This window comes from Gorilla gorilla, chromosome 15 (assembly GCF_029281585.2).
Source record: "Gorilla gorilla gorilla isolate KB3781 chromosome 15, NHGRI_mGorGor1-v2.1_pri, whole genome shotgun sequence".
Lineage (NCBI taxonomy): Eukaryota > Metazoa > Chordata > Mammalia > Primates > Hominidae > Gorilla > Gorilla gorilla.
The window spans coordinates 31,508,522-31,528,333 of record NC_073239.2 but is presented as its reverse complement, the minus strand read 5'-3'; the positions used below and the strand labels follow the sequence as shown (position 1 = coordinate 31,528,333).

Sequence of the window (19,812 nt, the reverse complement as noted above, 5' to 3'; positions counted from 1 at the left end):
CATATAAGTTCAATGGAAACAGCTTAGCAAAAGCTCATGATTATTTATGGCCAGTGGAAGTTATATTGCTGTTCTGTGCTGACAGTCAAGTAGAATTATACTAGGTTTGGGCTAATAGATACCTGTGTAAATGACATTGGGGATTCACTGTCCACGCTGTAAATGTGAATGAAGTCATAAGCAATGGGATTGGGGAGTGGGAGAAGGCATGCTCCTCTGGGGGCGTGGTCACACATGGTCTTCAGGTGGGCGTGTGGAAAGCCCTCCCAGATTCTGATAGATAAACAAACATTGACTGTATAAGATACCAGTCCTGGTAGATTAGTCATTCACAAACTTCGGAATACATGAAAGTCACCTGGAGACTTTGTTAAAAGATGTAGATTTCTAGCTCTGTTCCTACTAATTCAGATTTAGTAAGCCTAGGATGTATTTTTGACATGTATCCAAGTGATTCTTATGCAGACAGTCAGTGCAGCTCACAATGAGCACGGCATTGAAGAACACTGTGTGGGAGAGAGATACCATTCAAATAGTCTAGTGCTTTGACTTAAGGAGGAATCTGTAATTTCCCAATTTGTTTTCTGCTTTGATCCTCTTCACATGTGTATACTCTTTCAGCATTTTCTCATTACATAAGAATTTGCAAGCGATGGGAGCCAGGAGTGGGAGAGGGCATGCTCCTAAAGGGGCGTGGTCACACATCATGGTCTTCAGGTGGGCATGTGGAAGGCCCGCCCAGATTCTGATACTATTCCTCTATTTCCTACTTCACTCACCAATAGGTAATTCTTAGCTCCAAGAAACACAGATGTCCCTTAGTGGGGCATTTCTGGGTGTGAGGAGACACTCGCAAACACTCAAGGCACCGTGGGACTTGCGCTGTAGGTGAGTAGCAGACAAGACCTTTCACTTGGAAATGTTCCTTTCCTTCCAAGGTAGGGAGAAATGATCTGATCTCTTCTCCGAGAGGATTTGCTCTCCAAAGTCTAGTTTCCTTTGATCTGGGTGGGTGGGAGGTGGGGGTCCTGCCTACGGTTGTGCAGGTTGAGCATGAATTCCCAAAGGGTAAGCGTAGGTGGAGTCCTATTCAGGTCCTACTCAGCAAGCTGGATGCTGGAGCAAGGGCAAAGGTCTGGCTAGAGGAAAAGCTGCCCTTTAAAAGTCCACACGAGGTCTCTGCTAGTTGTGACCCTGTCAGGTGGCAACCTCAAGGGTTTCTCAGTCTTAACTCTCCGCTTGAATTCAGTAATTTCAGGACTGGGGTGATAGGAAAATAAAAATAGAATGAAATTCAGGAAGAATTCTGTTTACTGCAACATTTTCCAACAGTTGGAAGTCTCCACTTTCCTGACAATATTTGGGTTTCTTAAAAGACCCAGCTGTATGACTTTAGATGGCACTCACTCATTTACCCACTGGAAAAACAAATTTTTTTTTTGTCAAATGCGACTGAGTGTCGCATTATGCTCTTGTGTCTTGTCAATCCTCCTATTTGCCAATTTCCAGCTTATCAGCTAGAATTGCTTAATGCCTGAGGCCAAGGTACTGCAGTATCTCTTAATTAACTAGTTGCAGACAGCTAATTACTTAACTGCAGTATCTCATCAGTATAAAATGTATATTGACTCCAAATTGGAAAAATGCCTCTGAGCATTTTTAAAGTATTACAAAACTTCTACTGGAAAAGGCATCTTTTAAAATACCACCCATGGAAGAGCTCAGACAAAGGAGGATAAGAGAGAAGTGTGGAGGAAACACACTTGAAAGAGTAGTTTCATTTTTCATCTCAATCCCTTACCCTCTATATTTCCTATGTCAAAATGATGGCTTTAGAGATTCTGTAGAAGTACTCGCCTCTTCACAACCTACTCCACTCTCCTGGAGATGACCATAACCCCTGAAATGCTGCGCCCCACCCTTTCTGAGCAGGTTCCCATCCTGAACTTCTGACTGCAGTAAAATTTAGAGAGTTGCCTGCTGCCCAGTCTACAGGCCACTGAAGCTGCAGGAAACGTTTCTGATGAATATTTTCAGGACTTGGCTCCCAAGCACTTGCTGACCAGCCTCTTTGGTCCAGATCCAGCCTTGCCTCCAATCTTGCTGGCTGGAGTATCTGTGGCTTCCTGTAAAAGGCCGGACATACTCTCCTTATTAAAGTGAGATTAACAGGTGCTAAGGAGGTTATTACAGATCATTAGCTACCTAATCATTAAAGTTCTAACTGAGGAGTTCTCCCAAGTAGACCATTTACTGTTCTCTCACTAGATGGCCAGGCCTGCGCTGGGCACTTCATACAGAATCAAACTCAGTCTCTACACACTATGAGCTAGAGATTATTCTTGATTTTTATTTGATAAACTCGAGGTGCACAGAATTGGAATAATTTGTCTAAAGCCACACATATAATTAGAAAAAAAAAACAATGCAAGGGAAAAAAAGTGCTTTAGAGGAAAGGAGCTAGTGAAACACATCATATTGAGAATAAATACTCATTTGGGATGAGTAGATTTTTCTTTTGGACTCCTCTGCTGGTTCAGCAGATCAGTGCTGCAGTAATATTTACTGGGTTCAGAAATGATTTCACTTTGTTGGTTTCATTTTATTCTTCGATTCTTTATAGCTGAAGCCTGTCTTCGCCAAAATGGAGATCTAAGACATATGTTATTTCCACTTTTCGTCTGTCAGTTTAATATATATAGTGACCACTTTTTTTCCTTGAGAAGTACATATCCTGTGCATTGGTGTGGAGGAAAAGAAAATGCCAGTATGTCACCAAAAGATTAGCAGTTCACAACCTTGGCTGCACATTAGAATCACATAGAGAGATTCGGGAAGTCCCCATGCGCAGGCCACACTCCCAACCTGCTAAATTAGCCTCTGTGTGTGTGGCTTCCTGATATTTCTAGCAGTGCTTCTCTAACTTTACATGAACACAAAGCACCTGGGGGTTTTAAAATGCAGAGTCTGGTTCAGTAGGCCTGTGTGGGTGCTGAGACCCTGCATTTCTAACAAGCTCCCAGTTGAGGCCACTCTTTCTGGGCATCTCCACGTTGGGGTTAGGCTCTAAATTAGCCATTTTCAAAATATGGTTCCTGTATCTGTGGCATCAGCATCACCAGGGATCTTGTTAGAAATGGAAATGTTTGGGCCCCTCCCAGACCTAGTGAATCACTAACTCTGGGGGTGGAGCCCAGCAATCTGGTTTAACAAACCTCCAGGTGATTCTGATGTACACTAAAGTTTGAGAACCACTGCTGGGGAATCATTTCCAGTTTACTCCAGGTTTAGGCTTTTGGGAGGCAAGAGAGTTTATCCACAGTTTATCCAAAACAATGGAGAAGGCTTATTACAAGGATACTTGTGGAAATGAGATTAGGCTTCATAGGAACCCAAGGAACCTAGTTGCACAACTAGGACATATGTGACAAACCACTCACAGCAAGGCATCCTAGAAATTGGGATGTGTCCGGGAGCATCTGGAGTGACCACCCAGGCTGACTCATTGCTTGCCCAGCTGTTAAGAGTTCACTGTTTCTTCCTGTAGTGCCTTCTCTTATCATGACTCAGCAATTCTTCCCCATCTCTGCTCCCAGCATAGTGGCTTAGCTGGAGTCCTGGAATGAGGTTACTTGGGTTAGAATTCTGGCTTATTATGTGTACTATCAGGCACTTTACCTAATCTCTCTTGGCTTCAGTTTCTACATACTAATGCTACCTACCTCATAGACTTGGTGTAGGATCAAATGAGATAATGGGTGTAACATGTTTAAAGCATTGCTCGGGACCCAGTAACTGTTCAAAATATCAAGCTGTCATTATTGTCTTTTTGTGTCTTTATGCTTCTAGTTATATCTACCATTAACTCACTCTCAATCTGAGTTCAAATGTTTGCAAAAGAGGCACAGATTGCTGGAGTGAGTCACTGTCACGGTTATTGGTCCAATCTCTCCCACCAAGCATCTGTGGACATCCTGTCTTTTTGCTGTCTGGGGTTAGATGCCCTCCTCTGGTCTCTCGTACTTCACGTACTTGAGAAGATCCATTCACGTTAGGACTAAAAGAAGGAAGAAAGCACGTGTGATGTCGCGTCAGTCCAAGGCAGTGTGCCCTTCAGGGTGCCTTATTCCCTTCGCTTGGCCCAACCAGTTTCACCATCTGCTGATGACCTTTTGTGTCTGACTCCACAATTTAGAAACCTATTATTACATGAAACTATCAGATTATAACTTGGCACATGGGTTACAGGAGTGGGGACTCTGCTGCACTATCACTTCTGCCTTCTCCTCTGGAACCGCGTGATCACCAAACTAGTGAATTTAAATAAAAGGGAGAGGTGCTGCTCATCAATAGAGGCAAAGAGGATGCCAATCTAGGAATAAACACTACACATTTAAAAAGCCGTGCCCTTCCCACCCTCCCCAGAACTTTAAAAAGAAATATCTTTGTCCTTGTTTAGGCTTGAAGAAAACAGGAGCTGCTATCAGTCATTTAGAAACACTTTCCAGCTGGGTTCCTACAACAAAACTGCTGGGTTAATTCACTAAGATGTGTGGACTTTGTAGCTCACAAATATTAAGAGCAGTTTTGTAATGAATCCTCCATGGACAAGACAGTCCTTATTTGACTAGATGGGAACTACTAGCTCTTTCCCTGTCTACTGACCTCTGAGTGATGAGATACAACCATGCAAAGTGTGAGATGCTTCCCTTTATAGTTTTAAATTTGCATGGTAGCATTTCGTTCTTGATCAGCTAGAATATCTCTGCTGTCTTTACTTTCTCCTTGTAGGAAAGCAGACAGAAAAAATAGTTTGGGCTGAGCATGGTGACTCACACCTGTAATCCCAGCACTTTGGGAGACTGAGGTGGGAGGATCATTTGAGCCCAGGAGTTTGAGACCAACCCAAGCAACTCACTCTCAATTCTTGTCTCTACCACCACCACCACCACTACCATCAACAACAACAACAACACCATCTAAAACAAAACAAAACAAAATTAGCTGAGTGTGGTGGTGCATGCCTGTGGTCCCAGCTACTTGGGAGGCTGAAGTGGGAGGATTGCTTGAGCCCAGGTGGTTGAGGAGTAAGCTGAGATCATGCCACTGCACTCCAGCCTGGGTGATGGAGTGAGACCCTGTCTCAAAAAATAAAATAGTTTAATGATTATAATGAAAAGTCTCATAATGATCTGAGGACACCGCATTGGTTCCTATCCCTTCCGTCTGTATCCTGCACTTATTAGTTTCCTTATCATAGGGTTTTCGATGTGAAAGAGATAATCTCGTTTAATGTCTGAATTTGAGTAATCCAGGCTACATACAAATCTCTTTTAAAGAAAATAAATTCTTGCAGATCTTCAGCATACCTTTATTACTTTTTATTATAAAATTTCTGAAATATGTAAAAATATAGAACTACATGTGTGCTATACAATCATAAAAATGAAAACAAATTTGCAAATTAAATATAAGCTGGGCATGGTGGCTTACGCCTGTAATCCTAGCACTTTGGGAAGCCGAGGTAGGTGCATCCCTTGAACTCAGGAGTTTGAGACAAGCTTGGGAAACATAATGAGACCTTATCTTTACAAAAAATCAAAAAATTAGCTGGGCATGGTGGCGTACCCTATAGTCCCAGCTACTCTGGAAGCTGAGGTGGGAGGTTGGATTGAGCCCAGGAGGAGGAGGTTGTAGTGGGCCGATATTGTGCCACTGCACTCCCACCTGGGTGACAGACTGAGACCCTGTCTCAAAAAAAAAAAAAGTATCTATAGATATAGATATATGTATGTATATATAAACAAAATGACAACCAATACAATTCAAATTCATGACAGTTTAAAAAGCAGATATTGGCTGAACTTAAATTGTCAATGCTAAGTGTATTAATAGAAAGATGAGTTGGCATAATTATTTTTACTCATGACAATCTTAATTATTGCTAATCGTTATTTAAATTGTAATTGTTATTATTATTTTGCTATTTTAATTATAAAGTCATTTTAAAATACCGAAGATTGCTCAATTTAGAATGCACGCTCCCCATACTGAAAAATAATAAGTATAATTTAACAAAAGAGTATTTATTGCATCTTTATCAGCAACATATGCATGGCACTTAGCAAAGGTACAGGTCCTTGGATGTTTGAGTTTTCAATACTGTCATGAGCCATATAATGATTCAATTTTCCCATCATTTGTCTATGTCCAAATTGCCTCAAAAGTCTTGCACAATGAGTGGTAACAGCATTTGCCCTCTGTTTGGTGTACACCTGATTGTGAACACAAATACATAGGCAGCTATTAGAATCTCATGTTCATCCAGATGACACAGCTGTGTTGCATTAATATGTATATTATGAAAATGAAAACACAAGGTTACATTCTCACGGACCTTTTGAATTTTGAGAAAAATCTGAGGACTCTCAGAGGACCTAGGGCTCCAAATTAAGAAACCTTGGTTGAATTATCACCTAAGTTTCAGCCCCATTTAATTCTCACAGAAACCCTATGACATAGACACACGCATCAACCCAACTCCACCAACGAGGACTCTGGGGCACACAGAGGTTAAACAACTTGTCCAGCACCACACAGGCAGTGAGAGAGGAATGACGATTTCATCCCAAGCCCATCTGTCTCCAAAGCCTCTCTTTTGAGAACTCTCAATACCCCTACTCTAGAAAATCCGTCCAGAATCCCGAGGGAAGTGCATAGGAGTGATCACTGGGCAGACAGGGACACATGCCTAGCCTCTTTGCAGTTACTGGAAAAAGTTAATCATAAGCTGAACTAATGCAGTGCCTGTTTTGTGGGACAAAGATCTCAATTGTAATGACAACTGATTTACCCCACATGTACTTTCTCTCAGAATCAGCCTCAAAGCCTTCAGGCCTCATCTGGACATTTGAGGCCCTTACCTGAAGCCAGTGATGAGCTGTATTGTTGGATGAAAATTGCTTTCTGTGCGTTGAAGTCTGGCAGCTTGTTCATTCATTTATTCATTAACTAATTGTACAGAATAGTGGGCTACCCTTGCAGGTATTCTATCGGTATAAGAAAGCAACTCACAGGTCCTGTCTCTCTCATTTACAGACCTAGAATATTGCCTCTGGTTCCCTTACTATTGGGCATGAGTGCCTCCTTCCCTCCCTCTCAGAAGAAGGCATGAATTTGCTGTAGGGTGGTGAAAAAATATTAACTAATCTAGGCATCAGAAACTGGGTGGAAGTCCTGCTTCTGCTCCTAAAAGCTCTGTGACCTTGAACAAATCATTTATCTCATCTGATCACAATTTTCCCACCTTTAAAATAAGAATATTGATAATGAATTTATTGTGAGGGGTCTATAAGACCATGTGTATGACAACACTAGGGATTTTGAAAATTTTCAACAGTGGAACAGGTTATTATTTTTTATGTCCCCCAAACACTTACTGTGTACTTATTAAATGTCAGTATCTGTGTTGGCACTGGAAATACGAAGATTAGACATGATCCCTGATCTTAATGAGCTTGTAGTCTAGTAAGGGAGATTAGTGTTTAGATAAGAACATTGTGATGTAGTAAGATGGATAATTGTAGAATTATGTGCAATGAAATAGAGGCAGTACTCAAAGCGACTTGAGTAGGACAGTTTAAGCTACATAGAGCAGAGACATGAACTTAGCTTGTAACTACCATTACAAGTCATAGAAACACCCAGAAGCATGGTGTGTTTGGGAATTAAGATCACTGAGGTGGGGCAGGATGTGAGGTAAGTATCCCTAGGTCACAGAGGACCAAGGCTCCAGACTTGTTCTACTTTTGCTGTACCATGATTAGATACCGTTGTAATGCTCACCCATGCTATTTCCTTTCTACCCAGAACTGTAGAAAGTAATTGTTTTGTGCCAGTTTAGAATGCACTTGGAGGATGAAAAACGTCAAACATTCTCCACTTAATCGGCTTTTGTTGCTATTTTTGCATTATGGTTGCAGGACCAACTCTGAGAATTTTAGAGCCACCTCAACAGGGTGTTCGGTCTTGTTCTTTTTGATAGGTCTCCTTTCCTTTTGGCAGGCTGTTAATTTCCTCTGAATATATAATTTGGCCTCTGCATTGTTGCTCTTTTGATGGCCTATTTAGGCCCCCAGAACTAGAATACACTTGGCCAAATGCATTATAAACAAAGGAGATTTTACCTCTGTAGTTCTTTAGGAAACAGGTAGAACTTCCATTCCTTCTATGAAGTTGATGCCTGGAGCACTGAGTGAATTAACTTGTCTTTTTGCCTTATTGAATTGATCAGAATATTTGGCATCTTTCATTTTCAACCCTTGTCGTCATTATTGCCTGTGACTTTTGTGAAGAATGCGGTTTCTATCACATAATTCTATAAATTCAATCAAACCATGACTCAGAAAGTGTTGATATCTTCTGAATGACATTTTCAACAAATGCCCCAAACAGTATGGATTGAACAGCATCATCCTTTGAACTAATGAAAGCTGGAGGCTGTATTATCCTCAGTCCACTGCCTTAAACCTCAGGGAACAATTAAATACCTGTGTATTGGAGGCAATGAAAAGAGAAAGTGAGTATCATAAGTCTGTGGGCCCTTTTGATTTGGTTTGACTGCGACATGATTTCACAGCCTACATCACAGCCACAGGCCCTTCTTATAAATAACTTTTTCAGTCTGAATTTGAAAATGTGCAGGTAGTTTTTAGAAAGTGTGGTCTGGATCAGAGGTCTCCAACATGGGATGATCACACCCACAAGACAATCCATTGCCACACTGGAAGAATATATTATAACTAAGTATATATATAGTATGCATAAAATATTAGAACTAATATAAAATATAGTGCTTAAATATAAAATTAGTTATCATATATTAGAACTAATATAAAAAAGGATGAATCAGAGCTTTATGCAATGAAGAAATTGGTAGTACCCTCAGATGGTCTAGATTTCAGATGGTCAAGGTGCCATGAGGGAGGGGTGGTGCCACACAACAGTGCTGTCATTCATCCTTTTCTTTCAGCATCTTATGAGGGTTTGCAGTTTATATATATAAGCATGGGAAATGGGCAACGGTCTTAAAAGATTTCTGTATTGAAATCATGTGATAAAGGTAATGCAAGGCCAATGGCAGAGGTGATCACATCTGACAAGAAATTGACCCATAACTTCAACATTATAAACAAAACTATTTAAAATATGGATTTTCTTATGAGCTGAATTGTGTCTCTACCCCACCCAATTCATATTTTGAAATCCTAACCCTCCAGTATCTCAGAATGTGACATTTTTTAGAGATAAGGTTTTTACAGAGGTAATTAAGTTAAAATGAGATCATTAGGGTGGGCTCTACCAATATGACTGGTGTCCTTATAAAAGAGGAAATTTGGACACAGAGATATGAATAGAGGCAAGAACATGGGAAGACCCGGGGAGAAGAAAAACATCCACAAGCCAAGAAGAGAGACCTGGAACAGATCCTTCCCTCGCAGGAACAGCTCACAATAAACCGATGCCAACACTTTGATTGATCTTGGACTTCCCGCCTCTAGAACAGTGAGAAAAGAAATTTCTGTTGTTTAAGCCACTCAATCTTAGCTCTTTATTAAGGCAGCCGTAACAAACTAATATAGATTCACATCCAGTCTCATTAGCCATGTGCCTTAGTCATTGTATATTATGCCTTGAGTTATTGATTAATGATAGTGTGAAGCCATTACGACTAGAAAGACATTTGAAACTATGCGTTCAGAACATGAAGACAAACCAAGACTTTACAAAAAATGAAATATATTCAATTCACTGCTGCCACTGAAAATATTACCATCAATAATAAGATCTCTAAGAGGAGAAGAAAGGATTTTTTGTGCCATTAAAAAATAAAAATTTTAAAATAGTGACGTTTATTTTAATTTGGCTCCCAAAATTATTTTATTTCTACTTTGCTATATAGATAATACGATATCTATACAGTAGTACATGTACATAATTTACAAATAAATATACATAAATATGATCAAATGCTAAAATGTGTTTTATTGATGAGGTATGTAATTAAAAATGTTTAGGGACCACTGGCCATGATAATGTGGCTTAGATTCCTCCTTTCTAAACCTAGCTATTTTAGGTTCTTCAGATATAGGACATGTCAGGGTAATTTATCAAGGAAATAGAAGTTCTGAACTAACCAAAGTTTCACTATAAGAGGAAAGAAGTTATGATTGGATGACTCATATTCTCCTATGAAGATTTAAAGAAAAATGTTTTCTTTATAGGTATCAGGTTTTAAAGATAGTTTCTAAAATGATTTAAATGAAACTGTTTTTAGAAAGTAAGTTTTGTTTATTTTTTAAGCATTTGACTTCCATTCAATACTATTGGTAAAATTCCCACAGTGGCAAGAAAGTCAGGCACAGCCCTCCAAAGTAGTGAAGGGTACTTAACAACCCATTTATTTGGAAGTATTTTTGGTATTTTGTATAGAATAAAATCAGGAAGTTCAGCAGCTACCTCTGGAGAATGCAATTTGATTCAGTCAAAGCATCAGTGTGTGGAACTGGGTAAGGAGAGAATTTCACGCACATCACATACACTCTCATATACACACATTAATACATATACACACATGCACAAATATACACTTACACATACACACAGACTTACATACTCACAAATACACACACACATACACACACCAGCATTTATGTATCCTAGGGTAAAGACTTTTTACCAGAGACAAAGCTACTAACTTCCATGGTAGAAGAATATATAAGGCTGGGTGCCGTGGCTCATGCCTGTAATCCCAGCACTTTGGGAGGCCAAGGTGGGAGAATTGCTTGAGTTCTGGAGTTAGAGACCAGCCTGGACAATATAGGGAGACCCTATCTCTACAAAAAATTTTTAAAAATTAGCCAAGTGTGGTGGCACCACCTGTAGTTCCAGTTACTTGAGAAACTGAGATTGGAGAATTGCTTGAGTCCAGGAGGTACAGGTAAGACCGTGTTGGCTGTGATTGTGCCACTGCACTCCAGCCTGGCCAACAGAGCAAGACTCTCTCTCTCTGTCTTTTTCTCTCATTGTGGAATGATTATTAAACGATGATTACTCTATATAGTACTATATATATATAGTCATATATATAGTCATATATATAGTCATATATAGTCATATATAGTCATATATATATACACACACACACACACATATATATATAAAGTCAGAAAACTCCACAGACATTAGACCTCATAAGGCAAGTCACTGTGTGCTTACACATCCCAAATGTTTTGTTCTTCGGAGCCTTTTTAAGAATGGAAGGAAAATAAAAAATGCAAGAACTTTTTATGATTATTTATTGTACCACTGCTAATTTGAGGCCTGCCACTCATAATAAGGGGAATGATGATTACTATAGATATAGAAATATATAGTAATAGATTCTATATATATAGAAATATATAGTAATATATTCTATATATAGTAATATATAGAATATATTCTATATATAGTAATATATAGTAATATATTCTATATATAGAATATATAGTAATATATTCTATATATAGAATATATAGTAATATATAGTAATATATTCTATATATAGTAATATATAGAATATATTCTATATATAGTAATATATTCTATATATAGTAATATATTCTATATATAGTAATATATAGAAATATGTAGTAATATATTCTATATATAGTAATATATAGAAATATGTAGTAATATATTCTATATATAGTAACATATAGAAATATGTAGTAATATATTCTATATATAGTAATATATAGAAATATGTAGTAATATATTCTATATATAGTAATATATAGAAATATGTAGTAATATATTCTATATAGTAATATATAGAAATATGTAGTAATATATTCTATATATAGTAATATATAGAAATATGTAGTAATATATTCTATATATAGTAATATATAGAAATATGTAGTAATATATTCTATATATAGTAATATATAGAAATATGTAGTAATATATTCTATATATAGTAATATATAATAAGATTACTATATATAGAAATATATAGTAATATTTTTATATATATTTTAATATCTAGTGATATATATTACTATATATGTTATATGTAAAACAATATATACTATATATAGACATAGTAATATATGTTGCTATATATAGAAATCTATAGTAATATACATTACTGTCTATATATAGTATATATTGTTTTACATATACTATATTATGTATGCTATATAATATAATAAAATATATAATATGCTATAATACATAACATTATATAACATATATCTCAAAGGATGGTTAAGCTTTCAAAAGGCAGGGATAAAATAAGGGGCAATTTAGGAAAATAGGAATATATAGTATATTATGTATAAACAATATATACTATATGTTACAGTATATAATATATACTATATGTTACAGTATATAATATATACTATATGTTACAGTATATAATATATACTATATGTTACAGTATATAATATATACTATATGTTACAGTATATAATATATACTATATGTTACAGTATATAATATATACTATATGTTACAGTATATAATATATACTATATGTTACAGTATATAATATATACTATATGTTACAGTATATAATATATACTATATGTTACAGTATATATTATATACTATATGTTATAGTATATATTATATACTATATGTTATAGTATATATTATATACTATATGTTATAGTATATATTATATACTATATGTTATATAATATTTACTATATATAAATCTATATGATAATATCTATATTACTATATATTTATATGTATATAGTACTATATGTATGGTAATCATCATTCCCCATGTTATGAGTGGCAGGCTTCAAATTAGCAGCAGTACAATAAATGATCATAAAAGGCTCTTGCATTTTTTATTTTCTTCCATTCTTAAAAAGGCTCCAAAGAACAAAACATTTGGCATGTGTAAACACACAGTGACTTGCCTTATGAGGTCTAATGTCTGTGGAGTTCTCTGATTACCATCAAGAAAAGCAGAAGGAAAACATTGGTTCAGGATCATTTCTACTTATCCTTTTCTTTCCAGGTAAAAGAAATCTTTACCTGGGTATAGACCAGCAAAAGCTCTTTGAAGCAGCAGATGCACATCACTGGGTACGGCTGGTTCTCAAACATGCACTTGATTTTATTCACAAGTCTTACAAATCATCACATGTCCAAAGAAACACCTAGGTGAACTAAAGTTCTGATTTTATACACTCATTGCCACCTGTCACTCACAGCCTGCAAGTCTCTGTGCCAATGTCAGAAGCTGGAAATATATTATGATGGTTAAGATCAGTGCTCCTTATCAGTCATTTTCTAGTGGATTGTAAATTGCTCATGTGGCAAAGTTAACCTCTTAGGAAGAAGGGGTAGATGGAGAACAATGGAAGAGGTGGAACTAAGTTCTGGGGTACTCCAGCATCAAGAGATTGAGGAGAGGGAACTGGGATCAGTTGGATGTCAGGAAAGCGAAGCAAGAGTGTCATCATGGGAACCAAGAGAAGAGAGAGTGATCAGCTCTATGAAATGACACCCCCATTTTTACATCCCCCAATTCCCCATTTATCTTTCTCAGCTGCAAACATGGATGATTTTCTTCTATGCCGTGAGGTCACTGAACATATCAGTAGGAATTCCTAGCTCTGAGAACCATTTGGGACTTTTGCAACCTATACAAAACTTCAGTATCCTCCTTTTCTTCCTATTTTATATTTTCTCTTTTGAATTTAATCCTCATGCGATTAGAGTATGCTAAAAGGGACCAATCTTAGATTAGCAGAAGAATTTTACTAAAGGTTCAAGTATGCTTTTGGCAATGAAATTCCATCCAGCATGTATTTACTAAATGCTTACTAAGTATAAGATTCTATTCTCAATGCTGTAGAAAAAAAATTAAAATTCTTTGTTCACTGAAGTCAACATCTCAAATGTTTGCCATGCAGGAATGAAATTACCTTAAAAGAGATAATGCATAAATTGCTGTGGAAGTACAAAGGAGGAAGAGATCACATTCAGCGGGAGGGATTATAAAAAACCTGGAGGAGGATTTAGTGTGTGGGTGGACCTCAAAGGGTGGTTAAGCTTTCAAAAGGCAGGGATAAAATAAGGGGCAATTTAGGAAAATAGGAACAACATGAGCAAAGGCACAGAGATGGGAAAGTATAGCTTGTTTTTGGAGAAACGGTCATAGTTAAATTTAGCTGAAGCATAAAGATATGTATGTAAAAAAGAAGTGAGTAAGACTGAAGAAGTGATGGCATATGTCAGAGAGTCCTGGGTAGGGAGGCAGGGAGGTGGGGAGACCACATGGTGAACTTCAAAGAGCATGTGCTTCCCAGCCAGAGATGGGTTAGAAATCAAGGATCTCCCCAAAATATTAGCTCTGCAATAGGATTGTCAAATCATGTCTCCAATCTATAATTTTTCTAATACAAAAGACACATGTATGCTTACCTTAAAAAAATACCACGGCCAAACCAAACCAAACTATGATGTTCATAATGATGGCTGTGAGACTTTTTTGTTAAAGCTTTTTGTTAACAAAAAGTTAAATTGTGTTCAGTGTATCTTGTCTAAGAAGTCAGGAAAGTGAATAGGAGGCTGGGGCTGGGTAAGGGCACCTAGGAGTCACTGAGGATAGCTTTCCTGAGAGAGGTTGGTGTAGGTTGTACAGGAAAGAGGGCTGTAATAAGACCTTTTGTATTTTGAAGGTTTAAAATCCAACTATACACCCCATTCTGAGGGAGGGAAGAGAGAAAAGGATTCTGGATCTGAGAAGTGGTGAATGTTGGAAGAGTCCTGAACAGCATCCCTCGGGGCTGGGCAGCATTTGGGGAAGCTGGCGTATGCCGCACGAGAGTGTAAGGAAGGAAGAGCTGCAACCACGTGGCTGAGCTCAGCCCTGGGAGATGGGGCCGTCCTTCCTCTGGGATCCACGGAAATTTCTATCTGGGTCTAGGCGGGCAGACAGGCTCTGCAGCAGCGGACACGCATCACTGGGTAGAGCCAGTCTTCAACAGTGCCACCGTGTGGCAGAGAGGAGCAGTGACAGTTATAACTCCGTAGAATTATATGCGGGTTCTCCCAGCCCAGCCTTGAAAACTAAGCAGCTCTCTCTTCCTGGAGTGTGACGGCTTCAGCATCCAGGGACAAAGCCCAGTGTGTATATGGAGAAGGCTGAAAGAAGCCGATACCGTGTCTCTTGATAATAGGGAATATGAAAACTTGATAAATTAATTGAAAAGTGAAGAGAAGTGGTGAATTCAAATTTGTACGGCAGTTCTAAGTGATAATTAGAATAAAATCATTAGACAAAAAGGAAAAATATATCTAGTTCTAAAGCGTTAGCTTTTATCTTGCTAGAAAACTCAGCTGTCTAGAAACTCACATTCCTAAGCGTCTGGATTGAGATTTTCTTTTGGTTTTCATTCATCAGGGAATGAAGTGAAAGGATTGAATTTTCACTTTACACTTAACTCAGGCTTGATAAGAGTCTGGAGGAGACAGTCTCTAATAATCCTATAATCCTAGATGTCCTGTCTATACCTTTTAACATCTCTGCATTTACTCCTTGAGTTTCTTGTGGTTGAGGAAGGATTTTGAAAGGGAGATGATGAGAAGAACATCACTCATATTAGTTACTGACTGAATTACATCCATTTCTGGTCAGTCGTCATTAGGTAAAGCTCTAAATTTCAATCAGGATCTTGGCTAATTGTACTTTGGATTTGATAAGGAGTCATTGAAAAGTGAGCAATGAATAAGATTAAAGCTAGGCATTTCTTCTTTTTAAACTAATGTATCATTCATTATTGGTTTAGTGCTCATCAGGTTTTGGTAAATAAATACAAATCTTAGATTTGGAAAGTTCTACAGTGGTCATTTAGTTCAACCTTTTATTCCCAGGCAGGAGACCTTTTCTGCAAAATACCTGACTTTTTGTGTCAGAAGATCAATCAATTCAGGATCTGCTAAAACACACCTAGGGATGTAAAACTCACCACTTTGTGAAGCAGAACATTCACCTAATATTCAGAGTGTAGCCTGGGAGTAGCAACGGGGCATCCCTGGAGAGTTAGTAGGAAATGCTCGATCTGAGTCCCTATCCCAGACTTGCTGAATCTGAATCTTCACTTGACAGGATTCCTGGGTACTGGGTACTCATATATACGTAATGTTTGAAAAGCACTGGCTAATTCTATCGTTAGATGGTTTCAAATGTTAAATGGTTTCAGACTGACATATTACTAAAACCTAATGTTCTGGTGTGGTCTATGAACCCATCCCCACAGCCTTGGCTGTTAGCCCAGCTTCTGGCCATTCCTGCAGTTATAAAGCTTTGGCCGCCACTGCCATTGTGGCCACCTCATCTCCTTACACTCAGTAGTTTCTGACTTTCCTGGGTGTGACAGCTGGGCTTTGGCACAGCCTTGGTCACATTCTTTGTGGTAGGAGCTGTGGCAACTCCAGGGCTTGGGCCAGATCAGATCCTGCTGCACCACTGAGGCTCTGGTTCTCTCAGTGCCCCTTGAAGGGGTAGGAGAAGGTTACTAAGAAGTGTAGGGGTATTTCACTTTGGGAGGCTGAGGAGGGCGGATCGCTTGAGATAGGGAGTTTGAGACCAGCCTGGCCAGCATGGTGAAACCCTATCTTTACTAAAAATTCAAAAATTAGCTGGGCATGGTGGCACATACCTGGAGTCCCAGCTACTGGGGAGGCTGAGACAGGAGAATCCCTTGAGCCCAGGAGGCGGAGGTTGCAGTGAGCTGAGATCATACCACTGCACTCCAGCCTGGGTGACAGAGTGAGGCTCTGTCTCAAAACAAAACAAAACAAAAAGAAGTGTAGGGATATTTGTGCCATGTGGAGAGTGAAGAGTCAGGAAGGATCCGGGAGATAAATGACTAGCTCCTCTTCTTCCTGCTGACTGCTGCATAGGGCAGTGCCTGCCCTGCTTCTGCAGAGACGTGTGACCAGCGGTGTCTCTTGGGAAGCTGTGTACAGCCTGATAACATACTATTTTTTTCTTGCTCTCCCTCCTTCCTTGCCATGCATGTCTTTTTTTTTTTACCTTTTGCCCCCAGATAAAGCAGTAATGCCTAAGCTTTGCCTTAGAGTCTGTTTTCTAAGGAACCTAGACTAAGACATCTGCCCTGTATATGTTTCACTCACTGCTTCTAATTCTGCCATCTGGCTGGCTTTGGAATGGTCAACATCTTTCATATACTTTCTTCCTTCAAATTCTACAATGCAGCTACCAGGCCTTCTCTTTTCTTGGTCAAACACCCTCAGCTTCCTTTAATGATTCCTCAAAATGCAGTTTTAGTCTCTCACCTCTTGCCTCAGTTTAATATGTCATTGTCTTAAATTGTGGCTCCTTGACTGCTCCTTTGGGTTTGGTCAGTGCAGGGCTGAGTTCATGACGGGAGGATGGGCTTCTCATTTCCTTTATTGTGGGTATCATACTATTAATACAATTAATACAGCTATCCTGACTTGGACCTGTTCTTGTGGGAATGCTGGCTATTTGGGTTGTGGTGACCTGACCGGTTAAAAATGAGCTTAGGGAAATTAGATTGAGAGTGAGCAAGGTTTGGCCTTCTGTGTCAGCTTCTGAGGAAGGCCAGGGTCCTCCATTGGCCCTGGAGTTCTTTAGGATGTCTGCTTTTTCTTAAAGGTAAATTTGTGTTGACTCCCAAGGCAGAGGTGGTGAGATGAGGTGTTCACGTTACTTCCCAGCAGCTTTACCCTCCTTGGGGTTAGAGTCTTCATTTTCTATTGCCTAGACAAACCCAGAGCCAGAGGATTCCTTAAAAACATTCAAGATTGTACCACATTCACAAGAATGTGAATCTCGGAGGATGACCTAATAGCCATATGAACTGTTCTAAAGTCTAGAACATCTTGTTATTCTGGATCCCTTTAAAAAAAAAAAAAGACTCTATCCCCTACCAAATTTTAGAAACTTTTATGCTGTATGAATCGGCATTAGCTGAGTGCTTATAGGGAGCAAGCACTGTACCAATTTCATGGGAAGCACAGACAAAGGTAAGAGATAATGCCTCCAGGGTCTTGTGAAGGCAAGACATATATTACAAAAGATACCTAATATGAGGAGCCTATGACCACTGAATGAGTTCAGAGGAGGGGAGGACCCTATGGCATGGAGAAGTTAGAGAGGCGCTACAGAAACTTCAGTGAAGAGACCCTTAGATTTATGGTATGACTCTTTCCTTTAGCCCTCCCAGCAGAAAGTTACAGACTGGAAACTATGTTGGTATTTCCCTTATACCTAAAGGCAAAGGACATGTCATATTCTTGATAATTACAGAACACTGTGAAAACATATGGTGCGGTACCTTATCGGGGCAGAGAAATGACTACATTTTTGCTTTTAGTTAAAAACACTGGGTTGAATCAGGGATTCCCAGGCAAGATGGCCAAATAGGAACAGCTCCGGTCTGCAGCTCCCAGTGAGATCGATGAAGAAGGAGGGTGATTTCTGCATTTCCAACTGAGGTACCAGGTTCATCTCACTGGGACTGGATTGACACTGGGTGCAGCCCACGAAGGGCAAGCAGAAGCAGGGTGGGGTGTTGCCTCACCCGGGAAGTGCAAGGGGTCAGGGAACTCCTTCCCCTAGCCAAGGAAAGCCATGAGGGACTGTGCCATGAGGAACAGTGCATTCTGGGCCAGATACTACGCTTTTCCCACAGTCTTTGTAACCCACAGACCAGTAGATTTCCTCGGGTGCCTGTGCCACCAGGGACCTGGGTTTCAAGCACAAACTGGGCTGCCTTTTGGGCAGACACCAAGCTAGCTGCAGGAGTTTTTTTTCATACCCCAGTGATGCCTGGAATGCCAGCAAGACAGAACCATTCACTCCCCTGGAAAGGGAACTGAAGCCAGGGAGCCAAGTGGTCTTGCTCAGTGGATCACACCCACACAGAGTCCAGTAAGCTAAGATCCACTGGCTTGAAATTCTTGCTGCCAGCACAGCAGTCTAGAGTTGACCTGGGATGCTGGAGCTTGGTGGGGGGAGGGGCGCCCGCCATTGCTGAGGTTTGAGTAGGCAGTATTCCCCTCACAGTTTAAACAAAGCCGCCTGGAAATTTGGACAGGGCGGAGCACAGGGCGGAGCACCCAGAAGACATTATGTGGCCAATAAACATGAAAAAAAGCTCATCATCACTGGTAGAAATGCAAATCAAAACCACAATGAGATACCACCTCACGCCAGTTAGAATGGTGATCATTAAAAAGTCAGGAAACAACGGACGCTGGAGAGGATGTGGAGAAATAGGAATGCTTTTACGCTGTTGGTGGGAGTGAAAATTAGTTCAACCATTGTGGAAGACAGTGTGGCGATTCCTCAAGGATCTAGAACCAGAAATACCATTTGACCCAGCAATCCCGTTACTGGGTATATACCCCAAAAATTATAAATCATTCTCCTATAAAGACACATGCACATGTATGTATATTGCGGCACTATTCACAATAGCAAAAACTTGGAACCAACCCAAATGTCCATCAATGATAGACTGGATTAAGAAAATGTGGCACATATACACCATGGAATACTATGCAGCCATAATAAAGGATGAGTTCATGTCCTTTGCAGGGACATGGATGAAGCTGGAAACCATCATTTTCAGCAAACTAATACAGGAACAGGAAACCAAACACTGCATGTTCTCACTCATAAGTGGGAGTTGAACAATGAGAACACATGGACACGGGGAGGGAAACATCACACACTGGGCCTGCTGG

General features: G+C 39.3%; 1 long non-coding RNA gene across 4 annotated transcripts in view; it reads right to left on the bottom strand.

Annotated features, from left to right (window-relative positions):
• LOC109023193 (uncharacterized) overlaps nucleotides 1–19,812 on the bottom strand; it is a 60,440-nt gene that overhangs the window by 24,067 nt on the left and 16,561 nt on the right. The window contains exons 4-5 of one of the 4 annotated variants that reach the window (XR_008671313.2): nucleotides 3,441–3,617; nucleotides 2,379–2,734 (exon numbers count right to left, since the gene is read on the bottom strand). The exons of 2 other annotated variants lie outside the window; for them this stretch is intronic. This is a non-coding gene — a long non-coding RNA (uncharacterized lncRNA). Of the gene's footprint in view, nucleotides 1–2,378; nucleotides 2,735–3,440; nucleotides 3,618–6,070; nucleotides 6,276–8,186; nucleotides 8,550–19,812 lie in introns of those variants that run through there. One more of the 4 variants, XR_008671316.2, reaches the window with a different exon arrangement.